A 7,261-nucleotide genomic window follows, 5' to 3' on the forward strand; every position below is an offset into this window, starting at 1 on the left:
GCAACCTTCCAGAAAAAGAATTCAGAATAATGATAGTAAAGATGACCCAGGACCTCAGAAAAACAATGGAGGCAAAGATCGAGAAGATGCAAGAAATGTTTAACAGAGACCTAGAAGAATTAAAGAACAAACAGAGATGAACAATACAATAACTGAAATGAAAACTACACTAGAAGGAATCAATAGCAGAATAACTGAGGCAGAAGATCGGATAAGTGACCTGGAAGACAGAATGGTGGAATTCACTGCTACAGAACAGAATAAAGAAAAAAGAATGAAAAGAAATGAAGACAGCCTAAGAGACCTCTGGCACAACATTAAACACAACAACATTCGCATTATAGGGGTCCCAGAAGAAGAAGAGAGAGAGAAAGGACCTGAGAAAATATTTGAAGAGATTATCATCGAAAACTTCCCTAGCATGGGAAAGGAAATAGCCACCCAAGTCCAGGAAACGCAGCAAGTCCCATACAGGATAAACACAAGGAGAAACATGCCGAGACACATAGTAATCAAATTGGTAAAAATTAAAGACAAAGAAAAATTATTGAAAGCAGCAAGGGAAAAATGACAAATAACATACAAGGGAACTCCCATAAGGTTAACAGCTGATTTCTCAGCAGAAATTCTATAAGCCAGAAGGGAGTGGCATGATATACTTGAAGTGATGAAAGGGAAGAACCTACAACCAAGATTACTCTAACCAGCAAGGTTATCATTCAGATTCAATGGAGAAATCAAAAGCTTTACAGACAAGCAAAAGCTAAGAGAATTCAGCACCACCAAACCAGCTCTACAACAAATGCTAAAGGAACTTCTCTAAGTGGGAAACACAAGAGAAGAAAAGGACCTACAAAAACAAACCCCAAACAATTAAGAAAATGGTCATAGGAACATACAGATTGATAATTACCTTAAACATGAATGGATTAAATGCTCCAACCAAAAGACACAGGCTTGCTGAATGGATAGAAAAACAAGACTCATATATATGCTGTCTACAAGAGACCCACTTCAGACCTAGGGACACATACAGACTGAAGGTGAGGGGATGGAAAAAGATATTCCATGCAAATGGAAATCAAAAGAAAGCTGGAGTAGCAATAATCATATCAGATAAAATAGACTTTAAAATAAAGTATGTTACAAGAGACAAGGAAGGACACTACATAATGATCAGAGGATCAATCCAAGAAGAAGATATAACAATTATAAATATATATGCACCCAACATAGGAGCACCTCAATACATAAGGCAACTGCTAACAGCTATAAAAGAGGAAATTGACAGTAACACAATAATAGTGGGGGACTTTAACACCTCACTTATACCAATGGACAGATCATCCAAAATGAAAATAAATAAGGAAACAGAAGCTTTAAATGACACAATCGACCAGATAGGTTTAATTGATATTTATAAGACATTCCATCCAAAAACAGCAGATTACACTTTCTTCTCCAGTGAGCATGGAACATTCTCCAGGATAGATCACATGTTGGGTCACAAATCAAGCCTCAGTAAATTTGAGAAAATTGAAATCATATCAAGCATCTTTTCTGACCACAACGCTATGAGATTAGAAATGAATTACAGGGGAAAAAATGTAAAAACACAAACACATGGAGGCTAAACAATATACTACTAAAAAACCAAGCGATCACTGAAGAAATCAAAAAATACCTAGAGACAAATGACAATGAAAACACGACAATCCAAAACTTATGGGACGCAGCAAAAGCCATTCTAAGAGGGAAGTTTATAGCTGTACAAGCCTACCACAAGAAACAAGAAAAATCTCAAATAAATAATCTAACCTTACACCTAAAGGAACTAGAGAAAGAATAACAAACAAAACCCAAAGTTAGCAGAAGGAGAGAAATCATAAAGATCAGAGCAGATATAAATGAAATAGAAACAAAGAAAACAATAGCAAAGATCAATAAAACTAAAAGCTGGTTCTTTGAGAAGATAAACAAAATTGATAAACCATTAGCCAGACTCATCAAGAAAAAGAGGGAGAGGACTCAAATCAATAAAATTAGAAATGAAAAAGGAGAAGTTACAACAGACACCACAGAAATACAAAGCATCCTAAGAAACTGCTACAAGCAACTCTATGCCAATAAAATGGACAACCTGGAAGAAATGGACAAATTCTTAGAAAAGCAAAACCTTCCGAGCCTGAACCAGGAAGAAATAGGAAATATAAACAGACCAATCATAAGTAATGAAATTGAAACTGTGATTAAAAATCTTCCAACAAACAAAAGTCCAGGACCAGATGGCTTCACAGGTGAATTCTATCTAACATTTAGAGAAGAGCTAACACCCATCCTTCTCAAACTCTTCCAAAAAATTGAAGAGGAAGGAACACCCCCAAACTCATTCTATGAGGCCACCATCACCCTGATACCAAAACCAGACAAAGGTACTACAAAAAAAGAAAATTACAGACCAATATCACTGATGAATATAGATACAAAAATCCTCAACAAAATACTAGCAAACAGAATCCAACAACACATTAAAAGGATCATACACCATGATCAAGTGGGATTTATCCCAGGGACACAAGGATTCTTCAATATATGCAAATCAATGTGATACACCATATTAACAAACTGAAGAATAAAAACCATATGATCATCTCAATAGATGCAGAAAAAGCTTTTGACACAATTCCACACCCATTTATGATAAAAACTCTCCAGAAAGTGGGCATAGAGGGAACCTACCTCAACATAATAAAGGCCATATACGACAAACCCACAGCAAACATCATTCTCAATGGTGAAAAACTGTAAGCATTTCCTCTAAGATCAGGAACAAGACAAGGATGTCCACTCTCACCGCTGTTATTCAACATAGTTTTGGAAGTCCTAGCCTCGGCAATCAGAGAAGAAAAAGAAATAAAAGGAATACAAATTGGAAAAGAAGAAGTAAAACTGTCACTGTTTGCAGATGACATGATACTATACATAGAGAATCCTAAAGATGCCACCAGAAAACTACTAGAACTAATCAATGAATCTGGTAAAGTTGCAGGATACAAAATGAATGCACAGAAATCTCTTGCATTCCTATACACTAATGATGAAATATCTGACAGAGAAATTAAGGAAACTTTACCATTGCAACAAAAAGAAAAAATACCGAGGAATAAACCTACCTAGGGAGACAAAAGACCTGTATGCAGAAAACTATAAGACACTGATGAAAGAAATTAAAGACGATATCAACAGATGGAGAGATAAACCATGTTCTTGGATTGGAAGAATCAATATTGTGAAAATGACTATACTACCCAAAGCAATCTATAGATTCAATGCAATCCCTATCAAATTACCAATGACATTTTTTACTGAACTAAAACAAAAAATCTTAAAATTTGTATGGAGACACAAAAGACCCCGAATAGCCAAAGCAGTCTTGAGGGGAAAAATTGGAACTGGAGGAATCAGACTCCGTGACTTCAGAGTATACTACAAAGCTACAGTAATCCAGACAATATGGTACTGGAACAAAAACAGAAACATAGATCAATGGAACAAGATAGAAAGCCCAGAGGTAAACCCATGCACCTATGGTCAACTAATCTATGACAAAGGAGGCAAGGGTATAAAATGGAGAAAAGACAGTCTCTTCAATAAGTGGTGCTGGGAAAACTGGACAGCTACATGTAAAAGAATGAAATTAGAACACTCCCTAACACCATACACAAAAATAAACTCAAAATGGATTGGAGACCTAAATGTAAGACTGGACAGTATAAAACTCTTAGAGGGAAACATAGGAAGAACACTCTTTGACATAATTCACAGCAAGATCTTTTTCGATCCACCTCCTAGAGTCATGGAAATAAAAACAAAAATAAACAAATGGGACCTAATGAAACTTCAAAGCTTTTGCACAGCAAAGGAAACCATAAACAAGGCCAAAAGACAGCCCTCAGAATGGGAGAAAATATTTACAAATGAATCAACGGACAAAGGATTAATCTCCAAAATATATAAACAGCTCATGCAGCTCAATATTTAAAAAACAACCAACCCAATCTAAAAATGGGCAGAAGACCTAAACAGACATTTCTTCAAGGAAGACATACAGATGTCCAAGAAGCACATGAAAAGCTGCTCAACATCTCTAATTATTAGAGAAATGCAAATCAAAACCACAGTGAGATACCACCTCACACCAGTTAGAATGGGCTTCATCAGAACATCTACAAACAACAAATGCTGGAGAGGGTGTGGAGAAAAGGGAACCCTCTTGCACTGTTGGTGGGAATGTAAATTGATACAGCCACTATGGAGAACAGTATGGAGGTTCCTTAAAAAACTAAAAATAGAATTACCATATGATCCAGCAATCCCACTACTGGGCATATACCCAGAGAAAACCACAATCTAAAAAGACACATGTACCCCAGTGTTCATTGCAGCACTATTTACAATAGCCAGGTCATGGAATCAACCTAAATGCCCATCGACAGACGAATGGATAAAGAAGCTGTGGTACATATATACAATGGAGTATTACTCAACCATAAAAAGGAATGAAATTGGGTCATTTGTTGAGACGTGGATGGATCTAGAGACTGTCGTACAGAGTGAAGTAAGTCAGAAAGAGAAAAACAAATATCGTATATTAATGCATATATGTGGAACCTAGAAAAATGGTACAGATGAACCGGTTTTCAGGGCAGAAATTGAGACACAGATGTAGAGAACAAACATGGACACCAAGGGGGGAAAACGGCAGTGGATGGGGGTGGTGGTGGAATGAATTGGGAGATTGGGATTGAGATGTATACACTGATGTGTATAAAGTTGATGACTAATAAGATAAAAATAATAATAAATGCAACTTCAGTGGAAAGGGGAATTAAAGCTTCAGTAGTCATGTTCCTGAGTTTCATTTGGGTGGATTAGAAAGCTAGTAGAAAGCAGCCGCATAGCACACGGAGATCAGCTCGATGCTTTTTGACCACTTAGAGGGGTGGGATAGGGAGGGTGGGAGGGAGACACAAGAGGGAGGAGATATGGGGATATATGTATATGTATAGCTGATTCACTTTGTTATAAAGCAGAAACTAACACACCATTGTAAAGCAATTATACTCCAATAAAGATGTTTTAAAAATTAATTAGCAGGGCATAAGGAGAGAGGGGATGGAGAGTCATTGCTTAATGGCTACAGGGTTTCTGTTTGGGGTGATGAAAAATGTTCAGAAATCGATAGTGGTGATGGTTGCACAACATTGTGAGTGTAATTAATGCCACTGAGTTGTATGACTGGTACACTTAAAAATGGCTATAATGGTAAATGTTACCGTACACAGATGTATGTATGCATATGTATATATATGTATGCATTTTTTAAACCATAAAAATTTTTTAAGTAAATTGCAGATAATGGTGTATTACTTCCTAAGCCTGGATAGTGTGTATATGTTTGGTTTTTGTTATTCATTTTTTTAATTTTTGGCTGCATTGGGTCTTCGTTGCTGCACGCGGGCTTTCTCTAGTTGCGGTGAGCCGGGGCTACTCTTCGGTGCGGTGCGTGGGCTTCTCATTGTGGTGGCTTCTCTTGTTGCAGAGCACGGGCTCTAGGTACGTGGGCTTCAGTAGTTGTGGCTCATGGGCTCTAGAGCACAGTCTCAGTAGTTGTGGCGCTCGGGCTTTGTTGCTGCGCAGCATGTGGGATCTTCCTGGACCAGGGATCGAACCCGTGTCCCCTGCATTGGCAGGCGGATTCTTAACCACTGTGCCACCAGGGAAGTCCTTCATTATTCTTTACAATGTACATGTATATTACAGTTATTGCTGAAAAGAAAGATTTTTTTAAAAAGGCTGAATAGTATTCTTTACCTGCAGGAAAATTCTTAAGTGGTTCCTTCTTCAGGAATGCCTTCTCTCTTTTCTTTGTCTACAAGAATTCTTCCTTTCTTTAGGAATCAGTACAACTTCCTCCTTCTGAGGAGTCTCTCCCTTGCTACTGCAGCCACCATTAATCTCCCTTTCTTTTGAATTTGCTAAATATCATTACCATTCTTCCTAGCCCCCACTCAAATACTATTTCATTTCATTGTCCTTTTCATTTCAGGTGGAGAGATAGCACGCTTGTCCTGGTTTCAGACCCACTCCCTCGCTTCTCATGCTCTGCTCTCACAGTCTCTCTTGTTCTTTGATTCTTGATAGGTTAAAGCAATACGAAGCACTGTCAAAGACTGGAAGCAGAGGAAGGGAGAAGCCAGGGTAGTTCTCACTCTTTCTTTCCCTGCTTCCTGTGGAATCTGGCAGGGTCCCCGTGGACAGCCCCTCCCTTCCTGGCCCCAGCTCTCCCTTGGGCAGTTCCCCACCGTGGTTCTAGCTTCCTCTGCCTGACAGCCTAGGCTTCTGGGCTCTGGTAACATCATCTTCTCCCAGTATCACTCATGCAACAAGGGGAGCCACCTCCCAGTTTTGCTAAATCTCTGAGCTGCTTCACCATTCCCTATTTGGTTTCTTCACTCTTCCATTCATCTGTGTAACTGATCCTCTGTAAAAAAATGTCCCTTCCTCTGAAAGACCTGTTTATTTTCCTGGCTAGATCCCAACTGATACAAGGTATAGTGAAAAGAGCACAGGCTTGGAAGGTGGAGGGATCTAAGCTTGAATTCTGTTGTTTATTCTATGAACTTGGACAAGCCATTTAACCTCGTTCTGTAAACTGGGAGTCAGAACACCTACTTCACTGTGTTGCCATGAGTGTTAAATGGCACGCCTGTACCATAGTTAGGATTCAGTCAATGGTAGCTGCTATTATTGATTTATGAACTCCTTGACAGTATGGCCATGTTATTATTCTCTTTGAGTCCTAGTGCTTTACATAAAGCGCTTGTCACATTCCTGCCTTTTAAATTTCATTTCATCAGCAGCTTATTGAGCGCCTGCTATGTACTAGCAAGTGTGCTAGGCACTAGTTCTAGAAAACATGATGAAAATAAAGCCCTGGCTTTCAATGTGCTTACAGTCTAATGGGAGCGAGAGAGGGGACAACAACTAAGCCTACAGAAGAGCAATCTGACGAGCACACCAGAGGCGTGAGTGATACTGATGGTACGTGGCTGAAGGAGTGAGGCATTTGACTCTGCTAAGGGATATCAGGCACCCCTTCAGAGGAGAGGGAACTCTGCTGGCTCTGAAGGAAGAGAAGACGTCCAACAAGCCAAGAACGCAGGGAAGGGGAGCTCAGGTTGAGGGAATGGAATGAGCT

The sequence above is a fragment of the Mesoplodon mirus genome, assembly GCF_964341445.2.
Source record: "Mesoplodon mirus genome assembly, chromosome: 7".
NCBI classification, from domain to species: domain Eukaryota; kingdom Metazoa; phylum Chordata; class Mammalia; order Artiodactyla; family Ziphiidae; genus Mesoplodon; species Mesoplodon mirus.